General features: G+C 42.3%; 1 long non-coding RNA gene across 2 annotated transcripts in view; it reads right to left on the bottom strand.

The window, feature by feature from the left end:
• The window catches only part of LOC309376992, a 59,044-nt gene extending 40,338 nt beyond the window's left edge, over window positions 1-18,706 (bottom strand). For both annotated transcript variants that reach the window (XR_014171336.1, XR_014171337.1), the window contains exon 1: window positions 18,065-18,706. This is a non-coding gene — a long non-coding RNA (uncharacterized lncRNA). The remainder of the gene's footprint in view (window positions 1-18,064) is intronic.
• Between the last annotated feature and the right edge of the window lie 4,439 nt (window positions 18,707-23,145).

Below are 23,145 nucleotides of genomic sequence, written 5' to 3' on the forward strand. Positions count from 1 at the left end.
GTCTCCTCCAGGTGATGCATTCAACTGAGGCTTCCTCCCATTTTCCTTCCACAAAGCTCACACACAAGATCACACAGAGGGTCAGAGGATATCTGGCATTTATTAAGCATACATACAGGGGGTGCTGTGTGGACAGTGCATGACAATTAGCATTCATCCCACATTCCTTCCTAGGTAAAAACGTACCCTCATTATCTTTACATTTCCAATACTTATTCAACATTTTTTGCTACATTTTTGCAAGTTTGACTGGAATTAAATACCATCTATGCATCACTTTCATATAATTTTCCTTTAACGCACAGCACGCTGTAAACTTTAAACCAACCTTCCATAACTTTTGCCATGCCTCAAATTGTATATTATGCCCCACATCTTTTGCCCAATGTATCATTATTGATTTCACTTCTTCATCTTTTGTCTCCCACTCCAACAGCAATTTAAATACTTTTGATAGAACCTTTTCATTATTCTCCAACAAATCTTTTTTGTATTCTGGAGATTTCTTTCCCAAAGCCTACCTTTTTATCTCTTTTAAATATATCATTTACTTGTTGATATTGGATCACGTCCGTAAACATATGCTTTATATTTTCATATTTCTCAAATTTCAACTGGTTTTCCTCCTCTATAAACAACTCACTATAAGTCAACCATCTTCTTTCCATATTTAATTTTTTAACTGCTAATACTTCTAGCGGTGATATCCACCACAGGGTCTTGTTTTCCAATAAATTCTTACACTTTTCTCATGTAAAATATAATGATTTTCTTACTATATGATTCAGAAACCATTTGTGTATTTTCACCTTCTCACACCACAGATAGGCGTGCCACCCAAACCTATTATCAGATCCTTCCAAATCCAATATATCTGGATTTTCCAAACCTATCTATTCTTTAAGCCAACAGATACAGGAAGCTTCATAATATAATTTTATGTCTGACAGGGAAAGTCTTCCTCTTTCTTTTACATCTGTTAACAATTTATATTTAATCCTAGGTTTCTTGCCCTGCCATACAAATTTTAATATATCCCTTTGCCATTGTTTGAAGTGTCCTTTTCCATGAGCTATCGGAATTGTTTGAAACAGAAATAACATTCTTTGTAGCACGTTCATCTTTATCATTGAGATTATCCCCATCAGAGATAGTTTCATTCTTTGTGGTCTCTCCCACAACCGTGAGATGACTCTGGCTGTTAATTATTTATATATTTTTTAAAAAAATAATACTTATTAAAGTTTCAAAAACATTACAGAAGTGAAAAAGAAAAGAAAAAACAAAATACAAAATACAAAGTACAAAGTACAGAAAAATAAAAACAATTTAAAACATTTCAATCTTTCCATGTCTTGTCTTTCATTTACTTATTTCCCTGACCTCCTCACACCTCCCTTTTTTGTATTCTAATTCAATTAGCAATTTCAGAAAACCCTTTCCATTATTTCTTTCCATCTTTTTCAATTTTTACCTTATCTTACCGTAAAATACCTTAAAACCTAAAACTTAATGCTTATTTATACATAAATCCTTATATCATTTCTACTAAAGCCAGACAGTTTCATTCCAACATTTTCCCTAATATTCATTAATTTTACACTAGTTCCCAAAGTAAAAAATTTTCTTTATAAACTCTTCCAATTTTCATCCAACGTCCCTTCTTCCTGGTCTCGGGTTATGTCAGTCCCTACTGTCCATTCCATCTAGTCCATCAACCTGGTAGTCTTATGTCCGAGGCTCTTAAATCTCTTCCATGCCCCTTCTGCAGATCTTCTTCTTCTTGTTTATACCCATTGAGGAGTAGGTCTCTGAGGGATTTCAGCCCATAATTATCTCCATCTCCCCTCATCAGACCAGCCCATTCCCCACAGTCCCACTCCCCACAGTCATCAATATAATCCAAAAAATATTTAACAGCATATTTCAAAGTCCCTCGAAAGTTAAGAGCCTCCTCAGCTCCAGACTCCCTCTGGCCCATTCCAAATTCAATCTTCCAAAACAGCGGCTTATGCTCCTGCAGGGCCTCGGATCTCTCCATTTGTATTGCTTGAGGTACAATCGCAACCTCCTCCATTATCATCTGCCCTTGCATTTGCTCAGTCGAACCAGTTTCCTGAGTTGGTCCCTGTATGATTTCTGTGTCAGTATTCCCTGTTTGTCCACATTCCCTGACTACAACAGTCATCAAATCCAACTTCTCATTCATCAAATCCATCTTCTCATGCAGCTGCTCCAACAAAGCGCTTGTCTTGCAAAAAGCAAGCACCAAGACTTCTTCCACACACATTTTTATTCAAGGTCGCAGTCTGTTTCCACGATCTTAATCTCGCAGCTGTGAAGTCCCCAAGTAAACTGCAGCAACAATTTGACAAGCTCCCTCTAGAGGAGACAATTTCTATTTGTGTCCTTCTTTTTAAAGCATGTCCAATAAAAGAAAGTTACTTTCAATTTTCAAATATTTTGTTTCTTTAAGATACAAAAGGCAACATTGGAATCAGTTTGTTTCTCTTTTTAAACTATCTGTCAAAATGTTCCATTCACAGTCAATGGACGTCTCCTACAATTTCTGTCTCTGACCCCCGTTCCCAGGTTTGAGACGGTGGAAACTTATTTTCCTTTACTCCCTCTCCTGCAGGCTTAAACAGTCAAAATTTTCCCCCCTTTCTCCTGCTTCTAAGGGGGTTTTAGTGGTTATAAATGAAGGAAATTTCGACCTTTACAAAACAACTTTCCAGGCTATTAGCTTACAAGGTTTTTGCTTCAGTCTGTTTACAAAAAGCGGAAGGCGGACTTCCTGTTTTGAAATTTCCCGCTTCGGTGCCAAATTAGGATGTTTCTTGATCCAATTTTCCGTTTCTACTCCGAGAAGCAGCTGTTCCAAATGCTAAATCTTACCTGCCTCTTTTTACCTACAGGTCAGGAATAACTTGAAAAACGTTGATGCAGAAAGTCCCAATTTATTCAAGAATAATATAAAACCAATACGTTTTGTGTCAAAAGAGCGAAGAGCGTTGCCAGTGAAGTAAAGAAGTCCTCATGTCTGGACGGGTGTGGACATTCCTCCTTGGCCTCTCGACCTCTCAACCCAAATCGCAGACTCCCAAATTGGAGGTCGACCAGAGATCAACTTCCCCTTCACTGGATTGCCCACTGTCTAAACCATGGTTGCGGCACTCTATATACCTCTCTCCTTCTCTCTTGGGATTCTTATGGGCCTTGCTCTTCCCCCGCAGTTTGATTGCTTTTGCCTGACAAAATGTTTTCCTTGAATTGTGATCATGCCTCTTGCTCACCCAGTGGGTGGTTGTGGAAACTGTCAGAAATGTAGCAGCAGAGATCATTCAGTGTGTTATTTAAGGGTTAATTTTGTTATGAGTAAAGTCAGCTAACCAAAAAGGTGGTGGTGGAGGTATTGCATTCCTTAGGCCAGCCTATCTAGACAAATAGATACTGATATGTTTGATTCTCTTTTAATGTTAATCTTAATTGTTTAAAAATGTTTTTAATTCTTTTAAACTGCTTTTTAATGATTATATAAATTTGTAACCCCCTTAAAGGTTTTACTACAATCAAGAGGGATATACATTTTGTTGAACTAAAAATGGAAACAAACCAGATATGATCTCCATGGAGGTAGCACGTGGTCTGCTTGGCTGCATAGTTCTAAGGGAGGTTTTCCACTGTATGTTTGCTTGCGTGTCTCGCTGCCCTGTGCAAGTCCTGTCTTAAATTATATGCTGCTTTTGTTCTGTTTGCTCAGTAAATTAGGAAATGTTATTTCCTGTTTGCAGAGTTTTAATTAATGGTGTGCCAAAACCCACCATCTGATTTCTAGAACCTGTTTCTTCCACTGAGAAAGAGACCTCAGTTTTCCTGCACATGAGAAATTCTTTAGAATTAATTCATAAAGACTTCATTTTTATGAACAACAGCACACCAGGGGTGGGAAGATGTTCACTTTTGGAGAAGCCGCAAGATGCCTTCATAAGAAAACCCCACCTGGGTTTGTTTTAATAGCCAATAGATTGGTATCTGTCCTGAGGGTGGCAGGTAGTGCTGTGGTCTAAATCACTGAGCCTCTTTGGCTTGCTAAACAGAAGTTTGGCTGTTTGAATCTGTGTGACAGGGTGAACACCTGTTGCTCTGTCCCAACTTCTGCGAACCTAGCAGTTTGAAAGCATACCAGCAAGAGTAGATAAATAGGTACAGCTGTGGCAGGAAGGTAAATGACATTTCTGTGTGTTCTGACACTCGTCACGGTGTCCCATTGCACCAGAAGCTGGTTAGTCATGCTGGCCACAAGTGGTGTGTCTGCCCACCTGTCAATCAACTTATATCAGGAGGTCATCAACTGATGGTTGGAGTGTCAAAGCCCTGCATTGGAGCTCTTTTACAGCCCCTTTCAAAGATCCCTTCATTGTGTGGGAATTTTGTGGATAGTAGGAGAGTATATATTGATTAAATATTATCCTTCCCAACTCACACTAGTGAGTCTCTCATATGTGTGTGAGTATATAGATAGGTAAAGGTCCAGACGTGGCCGACTCTGGGGTTGCGGCCATCATCTCGCTTTATTGGCCGAGGGAGCTGGCATACAGCTTCCGGGTCATGTGGCCAGCATGACTAAGCTGCTTCTGGCAAACCAGAGCAGCACATGGAAACACTGTTTACCTTCCCGCCGGAGCGGTACCTATTAATCTACTTGCACTTTGATGTGCTTTTGAACTGCTAGGTTGGCAGGAGCTGGGACTGAACAATGGGAGCTCACCCCGTCGCGGGGCTTTGAACCACTGACCTTCTGATTGGCAAGTCCTAGGCTCTGTGGTTTAACCCACAGCACCACCTGCGTCCCAGAGGTATAGATAGATAGATACAGAGATAAATAAATTGATAGATAGACAGGCAGACAGATAGATATGAGAGAGAGTTTATTCCCGCTTTACACAGCAAGAGTCTAGTTGCATATTCATTTCAATCTCTTTAGTTAAAGAATCCTATCTGGCAGTTTATTCCTGGTAAGACCCCTTTGATTCCCTCGTAAAAGAATAAAGACACAAGAGTCTTCCGTATAAGTATTAAAGGTTTACTCACGTTCAATTCTCAGATCCCTGAAAGCAAGCTTTAGCTTGTAGTGACAGAAACAGTGTGGCTTACATCCTTGTTAGGCTGGGCTCATGGGCTGCTGGCAGAGAGCCAGCAGTGCTATACAAGAGAAGAAATGGCATCAAAAATGAGCAGCATCAAAAGAAGCTGACTACATGACTGGACCATTTGTGGGGTCTGCAAGGGTCATGTCCACCTACCTGGTCACATGCAGAGGGAGGATTCTTGAGACCAGGTGTAACAGGAAGTTCAACTGACTGGAGTAGCATCCCCTGCTTGTGTCCACTCTAGGCAAACAGGAAATGTAGTATTTGTCTGCTCCAATGGATTACATCCCACCCATTGCATGTGGAAGCTCAGCACTACCTGACACACCTAGCACCTAATGGGCTACAGGTGATTAATGTGTCCCTTGTCTGCACTGGGCACTCCTCCCACTCAATTCCATGTTCATCTCCCTGATCACTCTGCAAGGAGCACAATCACCCCAGCTCCTGCAGGACTTTATACCGAGTTGTCCTCCTTGAAGCAGACATGGAGGATGGGGCGTTCCATGATGCCACCTGTCAATCAACTGATAGGAGGTTTTCAGCATGATGGTTGGAGCGTAAAAGCCCTGCATTTGCATGCTTTTCCAGCCCCTCCAAGGAAGGAGGCTTCATCATCACTTGAAGGAGTCCATTCCACTGTCAAACTGCTCTAACCATCACAACGTACTTCCTAATGTTGAGTCAGAATCTGCTTCCTTGTAACATGTTGCCATCGGTTCTGGACCTACCCTCCAGAGCTGGAGAGAACAAGCTTACACCATCCTCAATGTGACAGCCATTTAGATATTTAAAGATGGGGAAAAGGCAGGACTTCCGGAGGCGGCGCGAAAGGCAATGGCTGCCCTCTTCTAACCGGGAGAGGGTAGCTCCGTTGAGAACGGGTCGTCCGCTGCGGCGAAGCGGAGACCCATCTCGGAAAACCACAGGCGGCAGAAGCCTGTGCTCTTGGGACCCGGCGGGCGCCAGGAGCAGCCCCCGAAACGTTGAAGGAACCCCGTAAGGGGCTCCGGATCGCGGAGGGGGTAGCGGCGCTGTGGGTCGTTGCGCAATCAGCGGGGCGAAGCCGCGTTACTGTTGCCGGTGAGCGCTGACCTTTCTTCCTGATACCTAAGATTTGGAATGCAACAACCCGTGAGTAAATAAGGACTTTACCAAATTTTGAGATCGAAAAACATTGAATTGGGCTGAAAGCGGAGCGACGAAAAAAAAAAAAGTCCGTCTTCCGCTGCCACTGAACTTCAAAGTAAAGAGCTGGAGGAGTGGAGGCAAAGAGTGAACTTTTAACAGAACCAATTGAGCACTCACAGAAATTACTTTTAATCAATTTAAGGACTTTAAGCAACTGATTTTATGATTTCTATTAGGACTGTGATATTCTTCTTCTATGTGGATTACAATTTAAGCAAGAAACCCAGGTGTCAGAACTGCCTGAGCAGCTGAACACTCAGACTTCAAACTTGGATACTTTGAACTTAAACTTTGAAACAATTTGAGGGAGTTTGGAATTGCTACCTTGTAGCATTATGGAATTCCAGTAAGCACAGCTTGAAATATTGTGGCTTTTTAAAAACTAACTCTGCTAAAACCTATTTCAGTGAAGGTTCTTGGACATTGATTCAGACTTTATTATTTTTATTGGAATTGATCTCTTCCCTAAAGACATTTTATGCTCCCCCTAGAGGATTTGGGATTTACAACAGTGACATTGTCTTACTTTCTGTTGCCCGGCCTCCTGTTTGACTGTTACCATCTGGGCCGTTGCTTTCTCATGGCAACAACTCAGCTTGACCTTGACTTTCAGATAACTTTGGAATGAGTGGCGCAAAAAGAAGGGGACCAAGAACCAGACAAACAACTCTAACAACTTTAACTGCAGCCTCACAGGCATGCAGGTTATCTGTGCCTACTTTGCCTTCTGAGGAAAAAGCTGCCTCTCTGCCACGGGCAGGGGAGGGAGAAACTGAGGAATTACAATTGGGAGATATGGCCTCAGGAGCATCTGGCTCTATTTTAGAGAGAATCCTTGAGAAATTGGAGTCTTTGGACAGGAAAGGTGATCAGCAAACAGCTAAAATTGATCAAAACACAGAAACTTTAAATAAACTAACTGGACAAGTTGCACAGAATACACAAGCAATTGGAGAATTGAAGGAGGCTGCAGGGGAAAATCAGAAATTGGCTGAAGATACCAGCCAAAGACTGGGAGAGTTAGAAAAAGAGGTAAGGCCACTCAGTAAACAAGTAGGTGAACATCAGACCTATCTCTCCATGATAGAACTTCGGAACAGGGAGACCAATTTAAGGATAGGATCAGTACCAGAGGTGGATGAAGGTAACTTAGCTGAGTTTCTGACTAAAGAATTTTCCAAGTTTTAGAATCTAGAGGAAAAAGACTTTAAAATTGTGTCAGCCTTCAGGCTTGGAAGACTTATAAAGAAAGGGGTACCTGCACCCTCGGATCCTGAAGACCCGCAGAACAAAGCACCACCCCAAGGAAAATAATAAGATTTATCCAGGATGTCTCTGCAACTCTTGAGTTGGAATATAAATGGCTGTAACATTCCGGAAAAAGGAGGAAAATTTTCCACATATTAAAAAAGGAACAATTAGACATTATTTGTTTACAAGAAACACATGTGACTAGGCTCCATAGAAAAGTATTAATAAACAAAAGGCTTGGCCAGGAATTTATATCTTCGGACATAGTTAAGAAGAGAGGAGTGGTGATATATGCAAGAGAGAGCCTCTCACCTAAATTTTTATTCAAAGATGAACATGGAAGAATTTTGGCAATTGAAATACAACATCAAGGAGAGAAAATTTTGATATTAGGAATTTATGCCCCAAACAAAGGGAAATCAGAATTTTATAAGAAGTTGCATGAGATCATGCTGGACTATCTGGACTATAACAACATCATCATGATGGGAGATATGAACGGGGTCGCATCAACTAACATGGATAAGTCACAAAGCAAAACGTCACAAAAGATGGAAGACTACCAAAGACCTTTTTTGAAATTATAACAGCAAAAAATCTGAGTCTATTTAAGGATAATTATGAAAAATGCTGGTCTGAAATTAAGAGAGACTTGGATTGCTGGACAAGACTGAAACTTTCTTTGTTAGGCCGAATTGCTGCTATTAAGATGAATGTATTGCCAAAGATGTTGTTTTTATTTCAAACATTACAGATTGTGGACAAAACGGAGTGCTTCCGGAAGTGGCAGAGAGATATCTCTAAATTTGTTTAAGATATTAACAGATGCGAAAGAAAGAGGGGGCTTTGCCCTGCCGGACTTACAGTTGTACTATGAAGCCGCAGCTTTCTGCTGGCTAAAAGAATGGCTACTTCTCGAAGACACTGACGTACTGGACTTGGAAGGTTTTAACAATGCTTTTGGCTGGCATGCATACTTATGGTATGACAAGGTTAAGATCAATAAGGCCTTTAAGAACCATATTGTCAGAAAAGCAGTATTTAATGTCTGGACAAAATACAAAGACTTATTGGAAAACAAAACTCCGAGGTGGCTTTCACCTCTGGAAGCTAAGGCCCGAAAAAGACCCAATATGGAGGCCAAATGGCCAAAATATTGGGAAATATTAGAAAAAGATGGTGACAATTGGAAATTGCAGAGTTTGGAGAAAATGAAGGATAAAGTGCGAGACTGGTTACACTATGCTCAGATTAAAGAAGTTTTCAAAAATGACAGAAAGTTAGGGTTCCAGGTGGAGAAATCGAAGTTGGAAACAGAACTGTTATAATCTAAGACTAAGGTACTTTCAAGAATGTATAACTTGCTGTTGAAATGGAACACACAAGACGAAATGGTTAAATCGGCTATGATAAAATGGGCACAGGACATCGGGCATAACATTATGTTTGAGGACTGGGAAAGGTTGTGGACCACCGGGCTGAACTTCACTGCATGTAATGCTCTGAAGGAAAATGTAATGAAAATGATATATAGATGGTACATGACCCCAGTTAAACTTGCCAAAATATACCATTTGTCTGATAATAAATGTTGGAAATGTAAAGAAAATGAAGGAACATTCTTTCACCTCTGGTGGACTTGCCCTAAAGTTTAAGTATACCTTCACTAAGAAACCAGAGGCCTTCCTTCTGGGTATTGTCGGCCAGAAGGTGCTAAAGAAGGACCGAACATTTTTTATGTATGCAACAACGGCAGCAAGGATACTCATTGCTAAGAACTGGAAAACTCAAGATCTACCCACACTGGAAGAGTGGCAGATGCAGCTGATGGACTACATGGAACTGGCCGAGATGTCTGGCAGAATCCGAGACCTGGGGGAAGAGAGGGTTGAAGAAGACTGGAAGAAATTTAAGATTTATTTACAAAAACATTGTAATCTGGTTGAATGTTAAGAAGGATGCTTGATCATAAATAACTGCCTACCACTGAATTAGATTTGAACTTGATGATAAGTGAGACTAATGAAAATATGAATTTTCTGGAGAACTGCTAGATTCTATTTAAATGAGCGGATATAAGGTTGTAAACAAGATGATAATTTGCTTGAAAAATTTTATAACGATGTAAGTAGGAGCGGGAGACGTGAGGGAGTTCAAAGAAGTGATGAAACTATGTCAGGATATAAGTAATGTTGTTTATTATTTATGCATTGTATTCAAAAAATCTCAATAAATATTTATAAAAAAATAGATATTTAAAGATGGCTAGCATATCTCCTGTCATTCTCTTATCAAGGCTAAACATACCCAACTCCCTCAACAGTTCCTCATAAGGCCTGGTTTCCAGACCCTTGATTATTTTGGTCACCCTCCTCTGCACACATTCCAGCTCATCAATATTCTTCTTAAACTGTGGCACCCATAACAAGACACAATACTTCAGGTGTGGTCTGACCGAGGCGAAATAAAATGGTACTACTACTTCCCTTAAACTGCACACTATACTTCTGTTGATGCAGCCTAGAATAGCATTAGCTTTTTTTGCCATTACATCACACTCTTGGCTCATGTTTAGCTTGTTGTCTACCAAGACCCCTGGATCCTTTTCACATGTAGTACTGGCAAGCAAAGTCCTGCCCCCACCAAATTTTACGTATGTGCAACTGCTTATTTCTACCTACAGTAAGTGCAGAACTTTGTATTTGTTTATATTGAAACTCATTTTGTTAGTTTTGGCCCATTTCTTCAAACTATTACGATCATACTGAATCCCAATTCTGTCATCTGTGGTGTTAGTTACCACACCCAGGTTGGTGTCACCTGCAAATTTGATTAGCATCCTCTCAATTCCTTCCTGAAAGTTATTGCTAAGGAAATTGAACAAGGTGCCTAGGACAGAATCCTGCAGAACCCCACTTATCCCTTTTTCCCAGGATAACAAGGAAGCATTACTGAGCTCTCTTTCGGTTTAGTCAGTCAATTAGCTCATCTGGAAGATCCTTAGGCAGCCACCTGGGTTTCATTAGATGCCTTCCACTTTCTTTTCTTGTTGGAATGGTTTGCATGGGTGCCAACTATGCGGGGTCCTGAGTGCCTGAGCACCCACAAATTTTAAATGAAGGGGACATCCCTCAAGGTTCTATTACATGGTGCATACATAGCCCATAGGATGTGTGATTGACATCAGCATACTGTGGGACATGCTGACAACACACGTGCACACACGCATGCCATGGAAACGTCAGAATGTTGCAGGCACCCACAGTTGTGGGGTCAAAGCGACGCGCCTGATTGTGTCTATTTGTGCCTTCAATAGTTCACCTTTAAGAAACTCCCATCCATCATGGGCTCCCTTCTCTTTTAGTATTTCTGACTATTTGATCTCGTCCAGAACACAGTTGAGACAAGCCTAGTTAGCTCAGTTGTCTAGAGCGTGGTGCTGGTAATGCCAAGGTTGCAGGCTTGATTCCCGTTATATGGGAAAGCTGCTTTGCAGGGGCTTGAACTTGTTGATCCTCAGGGATCCTTCCAGCTCAACAATTCTGTGATTCTACTCAAGAATACATGGATAGAAATGCACTCTGTATGTGCTCAGAAGGGCTCTTTTAAAGCATACAAAAGACATGGTGCCTGCAATCAGATACTCCCTGGAAGTGATCTGCTGCAATAAGTGTGAGTGGGTGTAAGAGGATTCCCTGACGCCAAACAGCAAATGCAAAATGTAACAACAGTTCAATGAGGCTTAGGCAAGTCCCCTGCTGTTCAGAAACTAAAGACTGGGGGGGCCATTAGGGGCACATTGGAAGATGGCTGACAATACCATATCTCTGACACACACGGGGTAATTAAGAGGCTGTTAAGGGAGTAGGCAGCCTCCCTTGTTGGCCCAAGGAAATGGGGAACACTGCCCTTGCCTGTTGTGCCCATAAATCACCCCCTAATTCGAAAGAAGGGGGTGAGGGCCCTAGGCAGAATGCCCCCATGTGGACCTCGGCTCTCCTGGGCGCTGTCTCTGATCGCACACTAGCTGCAGCAATTTGGAATAATTAATTGCAAAAGAAGCAAATGCACATATTTCAAGTGAAGAAGGGGAGTGGAGTCTGCTAATTTAAGTCACCTCTGTGAAAGAAGACGACAGGTTGGAGAAACAGGAATATTTTACGATGAAGATACACCAAAGGCTGGGTATGTTGACAACAATGGGACTGAATGGGGGGGCGGACCTTTTTTACTTTCCTTTTATGTGATTTACAATAACCCCTCCTCATTAGAATCGTCAGTTAAACTGACCCAAGCAGGATGATTAAGGTCTGTGTGGAGATAAACTTTAACCAAAAGTATGCTTTATGGAGATCGAGAAGCAATAAGAGCTTTTGGAATGGCGCAGCAATTAATTCGGAGTCGCCGTCTTGCCAAAGGATTTATAGCTAGGAGGAAGAACGGACTTGTTTTAAGACTGCATTCCTGGTGAATCTTCTCAGAGGTTTTGAGAAAGGAGGCAGATTGGTGAAGATTAATGACGGTAAGACTGTTTTGATGTATGGAAGTGATGTTATATGGAAAACGTCTGGATATGGCTACTGGATAATAAAAAAAAATATCCACGCAGGATTACAAACTGTTCTAACCAGCTTGTGGAGACTATCAGAGGTCACAAAGAGAAAGGAAACATATATGAAAATAACAACAAGAGATGTGGAAAAACAATAAGAAAGGACTGGATAGTACTGTGAACAACATAAGGTTAGATTTGTGGCCATTAAAACAGCAGTAAGAAGCAAGAAGTTGATTGGATCCCCTTCGGAACTTGAAATATGGGTACCCCCAACAAAAATTTAAAATTCGGCTGTGTAATTTGGAATTTATGTAATTTGGTTTGATTTGATGTGATTGGTCGGTTAATAAAAAATTATTCTTAAAAAAAAACGAGTCCACCGCTGTTAATCACTATACCAGAAGCTAAAGACTGGGCACTCAGTGAGAACTCACAGTATATTTAGATTAATGTAAAACTGTATACATGTCTAATTGGGATCTCTTGGTGATTTTAACAGATGTGTGTGTCTGGGAGAAATTCAACAGGTTACCCTCTTCTCCTAGGAGATTAAATTCTGGAGAAATGTTTCACTTGCGTGGAAGGACACGGGTAAATTTTTGGGCCCAACAATTTAACTAAAAAGGGGACACCACTTTGAATATGACATGGACTATATGCAAATGTTTTGCAGAGCTGTTTCTTCTTTTCAGAGTGTGTTGGAGGGCCCAGTATGTGGGGGCACCTCTGTGTAAACATCTTGTAGGTTCACATTCAAGACACCAAACAGGCTTGAAGCCCACAATTTATTTGCAATTGCTGAATTTTGACAGGTTCCTTGAGGCAACTGGGGTGACTGCCCATGAAATCAGGGTTCAGGGCTAACAGAAGACAGGAATGGAGTGGAGGTATCATGCAGTGAAGGTGTGCCTTTGAGATCTTTTGGTGAACCTGCTGAGCATCTGGGTTGATTGCAATCTGCTTCTCAGTTTTCTTCAGCCATAGCCGCCTCTGCATCTGTCTCTCTCACTGCCAAAAACAACACAAATTTCACCATCAGAAATAGCCTCCTAAAGTTCTACCAAAATTTGCCCTCTTATAACTTAAGCTGTAAGATCCACTCCTCTCCTCTGGGGCAGCAAAGCATGATTCTTTACCATCTTCCAACTGACAGCCCTCCATGCATATAAAGAGTACTCTCCTCTCCCTTTCGTTCTTCCTTTCTCAAGGCTAAACTGTGTTGTTTACCTGTACACAATGTTAGTGCCAGTTCAAGTAGGCCCATTGAAATGAAAGAAAATGGTTTACATTAATTCCAGTGGCTCTATTCAGAATATAAATCAGTTGGATATGACTATATGCTTCTCGGGTCTCTGCTCATCCTTTTTGCCCTCCCACAACCTCCTCCTGAGTCCTCTATTGATTGCCTTCTCATCTTCTTTGAGCAGTATTCACCTTGTTGAATATCTGAGCAAAAGACAGACATTCAGCAGGTCGGAAACTTCCCATCATGGATACTTCTTTGTTAGACAGAACAGCCAAACAGAAAGCCATCTTGACCAGGAAGTTGCCAGCCTAGGTGTCCCTCTCACTGCCCAAATCACACTTGAAAGGACAATTCTGCTGAAGCCCATGGAATGGATTGATGTGTGTGGTTGGCCTTAGTTTATGTGTAATGCCTGAAAAACTTTTCCCTGCTCTACCATGTGGCCTCAAGACAAGATGTTAGCGAACTATGATCAAGACCATAAATGGTGCGGATCTCATTTCTCAGTGAAGAAGGACTTTTAAATAATTCATTGGAGGAGAAAGGAAAGCTGCCAAAGCACAGAGACTATATAAAAAGCTCATCATCCTTTTGCTCCATCCCCAAGAATCTTCCAGTTCAAACCAACCTCCTATGCTCAGATGCTCTTCATTGTGTTTCACCCTACGGGGTTTACCACAATAACATTCTGCCGGCCTAGAAGTAAAAAGAGATGTAGCTTAAGATCTGAGTATGAATCTCCATGTCATGAATGAACCAGCTCCCAGGGAAGATTTACAGTCAGCTAGAGAAAGCAGGCAGGAAGAGATAGAGTTAATTGCAATCTGGGGATTATAGTGTGCCAGCGAAGTACAAAATACAGAGACTAGAAATGAAAGCAGTTCAGAGGGAGGTAATGACAATGGAAGAGCATTGTCAGAGAAGGGGAGGGAGCTGACCCCCTGTACCCCAAGATTTCGGCAGCTGTAGGAAACACCCACCCACCCTTAGAAGGGAGATATTTGGTTTAGAGTTGGACGGCTGTGATTGCTGCTCGGATGGAATCTGGGGTTTTTTGCAATTAATCTTCATTTTAATTACCTATGCCTGTTGTTATCAAGACTCCTTGACACGCCAGTACATATTTAAAATGATTGAACAGCTATTCAGCTTCCTCCACCGCAACAACCATGCCTCTGATTCCTGGAATGTTTGTTTGGATATCAGCAGAAACAACTATCCTTAAATATTATTCAGGGGAATTCATGACACTTAGTAAACAAGAATGCACTGTATCCCATCTTTGTCGTCCTCAGAGTAGTCTGGATTTGCATCAATGGACATGACTAAATAGATTCCAGGAATCTAAGCCCACTATTTATTTATTGAGTGAGTGAGTGAGTGAGTGAGTGAGTGAGTGTCCTTTGAGGTGGACATAGGCTTACAGTGAAATTGACATCCTTCGAAGTAGTAGGTTTGCAGGTGGATTAGCCACAATCTTTCATTGATGCAGAGTGGTTGATTGTGCAATGACACCAGCCTTCCTGAAAGCACAAAGTGCCCTCCAGATGTTTCACACTACAGCTCCAGCCAACTTGGCCAACAGTCAGAGGTGTTGTAGCATCCAAAGAATCTGAAGGGTACCAGGTTAGGGAGCATGGAGCACACTAATAACAGTAACCATAATGATAATAATAGAGAATGGAGAATAGCTTCCTCCTTTGAGCACACCTACGTCATAAACAAGGAATGTTCCTGGGACTTCACAAATCCCCACTATCTCCCTTTCCTTAGCTTTAAAACCAGGAGAGCCTCTGTCAGGGAACTGCCATCGGAGCTCAGGGGGGTGGAGAGGCTCCCGGATGCTAGGGAGGGAACCAGCAGGGAAAGAGGGAGAGCTTCCGCTGAGGAAGGAAGGAAGGAGGAGGTGTCGGAGGGAAGGCTCAGGAACGCTTCCAGCGAGACCAGTGGAGAGAGCTCAGGACCTCCCCTTGGGACGCCCACTCTGCGCAGAAAGCTGTCATGCAGGGAATCCAGGCGGAGACTCTCTGTCAAGGAGCTTTTATGTTGGAAAAAGTTCAGGAAACGCCCACTGACAGATTCTGCCAGTGATTAAGACAGCCACAAAGTAAGGGCTGTCCAGTTAAGGAAAGTTTTATCCAACTACTCAACTTGGAGCGGTTTGGCGATTACGCACAAGCAACCCCTTATCCCATTACAGCCTCTCTACCCTTTCCCTGCTGAGGAATTTCCAGAAGGCCAACTGGGTGCCCATTTATGTGTTCCTGAGACTCCACCCTCTTTTAAGTGCTCCTTGTGGGACTCTGGCCTTCCTTTGTTTCGGATTTTATGATCTGCTACACACCAGTCTGCCATGCCTCTCCAGGTACAAGGATGTCCTCACCAAGCATCTGAAACAATTTCCTTTCCCTTTCATACTTACATACTCATTGTACATATCGGTACGCAATCCTGGGCCCTTGCACAGCTCATGAGTGCCAGAACAGACAGCAAGATCACCAGATGCTTCATGATGGATGGAGAGGGCACTGGTTTTGAATCAACTGAAAGGAGAAGCAGGAGGAACTTGCAATTATATATTTACTGAATTCCAGAAAACACAGCAAGCGCAGAGCAATGGAGGCCATGAGAGCAATATCTACAACAATGTGGTACTACAAAGGAAAATATCACAAAACATCCGAGGGCTGCCCTCTACTGTGCAGCCTGACTCATTGGATGTTGTAGTCCATGTCCATTCTTGTTCACGTAAGACGGCCAACATGCTGTATCAGATTTATCTTTAGAAACTTACTCCTCAATCCACCCTATTCCGGTAAACTAATACAGTGGTACCTCAGGTTGCATACGCTTCAGGTTACAGATGCTTCAAGTAACAGACCCCGCTAACCCAGAAATAGTACCTCAGGTTAAGAACTTTGCTTCAGGATGAGAACAGAAATCGTGCTCCGGTGGCGCGGCAACAGCGGGAGGCCCCATTAACTAAAGTGGTGCTTCAGGTTAAGTACAGTTTCATGTTAAGAATGGACCTCCAAAACGAATTATTATATTTTTCCTCCAAAAAAATTATTAGTTTTCTCTTATAACACATAGACAAAAAGAAAAAAGAAAAAATACATTGGACACAACATAAAAACTTAACAACAATAGAAACACACAAAATAAAAGAATTTTTTCTTCTTCTTATTCCCTGGCGTATTTACATTGCTAAAAGACTTCCTCAACACCCTCCAATCTGGAATTCATCATATTACATATTTAGCAGTTCCCAATTTCATATTTATAATATCAGTATCTTCGTTCATTACTAACTTCTTAACCTTACTTCCAATTGTAATCGATAATAATCTTTGTTATCAATCTTTTTCTATCCCTTAGCCTAATCTGTTACTTCTAGGGATTTCTTAATTAACTTAACTTACAATATCTCACTAGATCTTCTTTAAATTTCTTTCAATCTTCTTGTGTTTCCTCCTCTTTCTGGTCGAGGATTCTTCCAGTCAGGTCAGCCTTTTTTACATTTCCAACATAAGTTATCATTAGTGTGGGAGATTTTTGCTAGTTTCACCAGGGTTAAAGATAAAGGTAAAGGTACCCCGCCCTTACGGGCCAGTCTTGCCAGACCCTGGGGTTGTGCGCTCATCTCACTCTATAGGCCGGGAGCCAGCGCTACCCGCAGACACTTCCAGGTCACGTGGCCAGCATGACAAGCTGCATCTGGCGAGCCACCTCAGCACACTGAATGCTGTTTACCTTCCCACTGGTAAGCAGTCCCTATTTATCTACTTGCACCCAGAGGTGCTTTCGAACTGCTAGGTTGGCAGGCGCTGGGACCGAACGATGGGAGCGCACCCCGCCGCGGGGATTCAAACTGCCAACCATGCGATCGGCAAGTCCTAGGCGCTGAGGTTTTACCCACAGCGCCACCCGCGTCCCTCACCAGGGTTAAGTACCATCTATACATCATTTTCATAATACTTTCTTTTAATACAGTACATGCCGTGAACTTAACCGCTTTCTTCCATAACCTCTCCCAATATTCCAACATTATATTGTGAGCCACACCTCTTGCCCAATCAATCATAACAGATTTAACTTGTTCATCCTTTGTATGCCATTCCAACAATAAATTATATATTTTAGAGATGGGCAATCGCGTTAAGAGCCTCCTGATGGGATCGTTCTACATCAGAAATTCTCACTGATTCCAATTCTAAAAGTCTTCTTTCGTGTTCCGAGACCTGTTGTTTCACTTCTTGTTGATTTTTTCCTAGTTCATCACAACCTTTTTGAAGTTCCTTCAGCATCTGCTTATTTTCAGTAACCTCTGATTTTATTTCAGTTAGTAAAGTCATCACAGTTTCTTCAAAATTTGGAACCTCTTTTACTTTTACTCTCTGGTTTATTCAACTTGTCAGCCCCATGCATGGCTATTTATAATTCAAGGACAAGTTACTCATTCTCAGTAGCGAGATTTTGGACACAAACACCAGCTGGCAGCCCAGACCGGCCCTGAACACCAAACCCAGTCTTATTCTTTAAGCCTTGGCTTCTAATTTCTAAATTGGAAACCCTTAATGTTGTTGAGACATATTCAAAGCGTTGAGGGTAAAACAGCCTTATGAATAGTTTAAACAAGTTCAGACAGCAGCAGAAACTTTGTATTACCCAGAGCGGAAAATGAAAGTAATTGTATCCTCTCCCTTTGTATCATAAAAATGGAGTCGGGCAGTTCCCCGCTGGGAGGTCCACTTCCAAAAAGCAAGAGTGTTTTCTGATCTTTTAACAGTTTCTAGCAGGGTAACAAAACAGTTAAATTCCCCCCCCCCCCTTCTCCCTGCTGGGTTGGAGATATTTCCTTAGAAGGTAAAACAGCCTCTTTGAAGTTACGTCTTCGGTAAACAAGCACTGCTTTCACTTTTTCTCCAGCGGAAAGGGATCGACCTCCGTAATTTAAATCCCTTTGATTCCATATTTTAGTCACATTATTATCCTTTTTACTCACGATTGTCCAAATTAAAGTTTACTCGGAGAAATTGGCTGCTCACGATCGCCGGACTCAGGAGCTTCACGCAGTGAGGGAAGCGCGTTGATTCCACAGAACCCGTGTCTCGAACCCAGCTCACGTTCGGGGCTCTAACAGAGCTTACCGGGAAGCGAGGGAGTCACTATGGGTACCCACCGGAACACCAGGTCCTCAGAACGCTCGATCTGAGGTTTTTAATGGGGTGCTGCAACGTTCTTGCAGTCACCCCCAGTCTCAATGCGCAGAGCTTTTTCACCAGAAAGAGCTCCTGTCTGCCATGAAAGGGCGACCAACCCGGAAGTCAGAACGAATTAAGTTCTTAACCCGAGGTACCACTGTATTTTGAGAATGTTACATCCCATGTTTTTTCCAGCCAGCCAACCTTTCATAGAAAATCCGGCTGACTTCCAGTGGCTCTCTATCTCTATCTAGAGCCATCAGGACAGAGGCACTGCGCTAAGGGTCACCAGGAAATTGAATCATTCAAAGTGCTAGTGCTGGATCAGGTGGAGAGGGTTTCCTAAACTGTCAGCATCCCCTGAGTGGACCTGATGCTGTGCAAGGGTCCCCAACTAACCTTAAAAGACCTGGCCTGGGTTGCCCTTCTGCTTACCTAAATTCCAGGGAGAGTGAAAGTAACGTCTTGTCTGCAGAACAAGACACACCAAGGGGTTGGCAAAGATGAGATCCCACGTTGCTAGAGAGAATCTCAATTCCAATTGCTGCTGGAAACAGGAACCATAAGGAAACCCCACACCCCCTTTTTGAATGTTTTTATTAAATACTGACCCTCTTCTGGTGAATTCTCAGACAGGCATGCAGACAGAAATTGACTTGGTGCTTCCCTAAGCAAAAGGGACCATCTAAAACTATTCATTAAAGAGTATCAATAAATAGAAGCATGCATAAATAGAAGCATACATTACATATTTAAATAGAAAGATGTTTAAATAATAGATTGTTAATCACTCCTTTAAACACAGTTATACATAACGTTGCATGATAAAATCATTTTCAGTATAGAAGAAAGGTCACTAATAAACACATTGGGCATTTGAAAAGTGCCGTAAAGCCCAGCACTCCACTCAGGAGATTCTGACCCTAATTTCCTCATCTCTCAGAGCATTTCCATCTGCAGTTTCTTTTTTCCAGATATTTCTGGGGAACAGCCAGGACAGCACTGCGTTGTACCTAACTGCTGCAGGCATAGAGAAAATGCGGTCCTTACCAAACTAGTGGTCTTTCACTCTTTCTCAAGGGATGGAAAGAAGTTTGCTTTCAGAGAAGTCCAGAGATGTCTTGAGCAGAAGAACCCACCTTTGGCTGGTTTAAATAGCCAAATGATTAGTATTTAATCTTAATCAAGATTAAGATGCTCGTTGATGTTTGGAACTCACAAACTCGTTCCACCAGGGACAAGCCGTTACAGAGCACAGGGAGTTACTTCCCCGAAACACTTCACAGTTCTCATCACCTCATTGGTTCTCCAATGACAAGAGACGTTAAGTCAAGTCATGGATCTCTGTCCTTAAGTACAAGGTGGGGGTTAATATTCCCCCACCAATTAATGAGAGTTGAAATGCAGCACGAAGCACCCCTAATCTGAAGTGGGAGATTAGTGGGGAATGAGTTCATTGGATAATCCCCATGCACCTGTATATCTGTTTTCGCCTCCCATGATTTAAATTGAAGTCAAAAATTGTTCCTTGCAATCCTAAAGGGCAGGAGTGGATCACTTTTAGGGGCTAGAACTGCAATGTGAAAATACCCTGCAAAGTGTGACAGGGACAAATAATGAAATGGAAGGTGTAGAAATACCCTGCAAATAATCAGGAAGGAATGTGGGATGAATGCAAATTGTCATGCACTGTCCACACAGCATCCCCTGTAGGGATGCTTAATAAATGCCAGATATCCTCTGACCCTCTGTGTGATCCTCTGTGTGAGCTTTGTCGAAGGAAATTGGGAGGAAGCCTCAGTTGAATGCATCACCTGGAGGAGACCCCCTCAACCTTTGATTCGCAGGCACCAAGGAGAGCCCATGTAGTGGCCAGGAGCTGTTGAGCAGCTCTCTTCATGGGCACTTAAGGCAGGCAGAAGGGCAACGGATAGGTACCAGGGCTGGAGTCTTCCTTCACCCCAAGATCCTCCCCCACCTGCAGTCCATGTGGCATCTATCAATACAACCTCTGCTCCTCTGTTTGGTGACAAGGAAGAAGACAATGTGTTCTCAATTCTGCAGGATTTCCCTGTGTGCAGCAAAGTGGAGACAATGTCCAGCTCATTCAAGCACCACAAGGCAGGGAACAAAACCATTCCTGGCCCAATGAAGCTGCAAACACTTTCTGTAACAGACGCCCCATATCACCCCATCTTGCCAAGGTTGTCCTGGCTATTGATTCTACCTGTGTTATGGTTCGTCTGTTAAATTGTATTGCTGTTTGGAATGAGACCTCTTCAGCAGATGACGTGTCTCATTTGTAGGTAAAGGTGACTCTCAACTTATGGTGGGATTAAGTTCCAGTGACAGTGCCTAAAGTCATAGTGGGAGGTAGTCAAAACATGTTGGGTTCAATGGTAGTTGGGATTGCAAAAGTTTCCAACCCACCTGATGCCCACACCCATTCTGCCCAGTTTACAATGTAAGTTTCAAGTTGCCTGTTCTAGAACTCTTTCATGGGTACCTGAAGTAGGCAATCAATATTAAGGAGAGTCTGTGGCGCAGGTGTAAAGTTCTGTGGTGTAGCTGTGGTGTTAGAGGGATACGGAATTTGGTTCAGATCTGCTCCTCCCCAGTCCTATCCCCACATCACCACCCTGCTTCAAGTCACATCACCAGCATATGGTCCTGTCCTTCTGAATTAGCACACAGCAAACCAAGCAGGAGTGCAGGAGACCAGCCAGAGCAGAAGGAGACCTCAAGAAAAGAAGGGTGCACAACTGCCAGCAATCAGCCTAATCTCCTGCAGCCCTTAGCCTCAATTCACAGGGGTATCAATGAAAGCGGAAAGAAGGGCCAGGGGATGGCTTAGGGAGTGGGAGAGGGAGTTGGAGAGCAAGGGAGAGAAGGAGATGGCATAAACAGAGAGAAAGGGAACTGCCCCACCCACCAGCATGGGGCACATGGCATACCAGGACTTTGGTGGACTGGATGATATTTCACTGTTTTTGAATGTATTTGCATTGCCCTGCTTTTCAAATTGCTCTCCCTGGGCTCCTTGGGGAAGTTAGGCAGAATAAAAGTGCATATGTCATATCAATTGATTGGCAGCTGGGTGTGACTTGCTCAGAATGGCCTGACTGGCCCAGAGGGGATGCCAAATGGGCCGAGTTAGGAACTTGTGGTTCACCTCCCTTGACCTGCTCCATATGACATGAAGGACAAGGACATTTGAGGAAAATCTGTGTCCTGATTTGGGAGTGGGTTCCAGGGCCCAACCCACATATTGGGACCAGAAAAACCTGTTGGCACTTCTGGGCAGACATATTGTAGGTTTACATTCAATACACCAAATGGCAGGTTTGAAGGCCATGATTTATTTTCAACTTCAGGGTTCTGGCAGGTCCGCTGAGGCAAAATCTGTAGCACGATACCCTCACTCACAACTGGTCAACCAGAATATGTGCAGACTCGCCCTCTCATCCCCAAACATCCATCCTTAGGGAATTGGATCTATTGTCTCACTGCCCCCTAGCATTCCATCATAATCACACAGCCCCAATAACTTAACCCCATGTGATCCACTCCTGCCCTTTAGGATTGCAAGAAAGACGTTACTTTCACGCTCCCTGGAGTTTAGGTAAGCAGAAGGGCAACCCAAGCCAGGTCTTTTAAAAAAATATTTTTTATTAACAGGCCAGTCACATCACATTATTCAAATAAGCAGACATTGAAGGAACTTCAAAAAGGTTGTGATGAACTAGGAAAAAATCAACAAGAAGTGAAACAACAGGTCTCGGAACATGAAACAAGACTTCTAGAATTGGAATCAGTGAGATGAACAAGTTAAATCTGTTATGATTGATTGGGCAAGAGATGTGGCTCACAATAGAATGATGGAATATTGGGAGAGGTTATGGAAGAAAGGGGTTAAGTTCACGGCATGTACTGTATTAAAAGAAAATATTATGAAAATGATGTATAGATGGTACTTAACCCTGGTGAAACTAGCAAAAATCTCCCACACTAATGATAACTTACGTTTCAAATGTAAAGAGAAAGAAGGCATTTTTTAAATATGTGGTGGACGTGTTCCAAGGTGAAAGACTTCTGGGAAAAGATTTATAATGAATTTTTTAAAATGTTGAAAAATACATTTATTAAGAAGCCAGAAGCCTTCCTACTTGGAATAACAGGACCGGAATTGCCCAAGAAGGATGTTAGACTGTTTTTGTTTGCCACTACAACAGCAAGACTTTTATTAGCCAAAAATTGGAAATTGCAAGAAATACCGACAATAGAAGAATGGCAGATGAAGATGATGGACTTTTCGGAGCTGGCTGACCTGACTGGAAGAATCCGCGACCAGAAAGAGGAGGAAACACAAGAAGATTGGGAGAAATTTAAAGAAGATATAGTGAGATATTCTAAGTTAAGATAATTAAGAAATCCCTAGAAGTAACAGATTAGGCTAAGGGATAGAAAAAGATTGATAACAAAGATTATTATCGATTACAATTGGAAGTAAGGTTAAGAAGTTAGTAATGAAAGAAGATACTGATG

Source organism: Podarcis melisellensis (assembly GCF_964234715.1).
Source record: "Podarcis melisellensis genome assembly, chromosome: 8".
In the NCBI taxonomy this organism is placed as follows: domain Eukaryota; kingdom Metazoa; phylum Chordata; class Lepidosauria; order Squamata; family Lacertidae; genus Podarcis; species Podarcis melisellensis.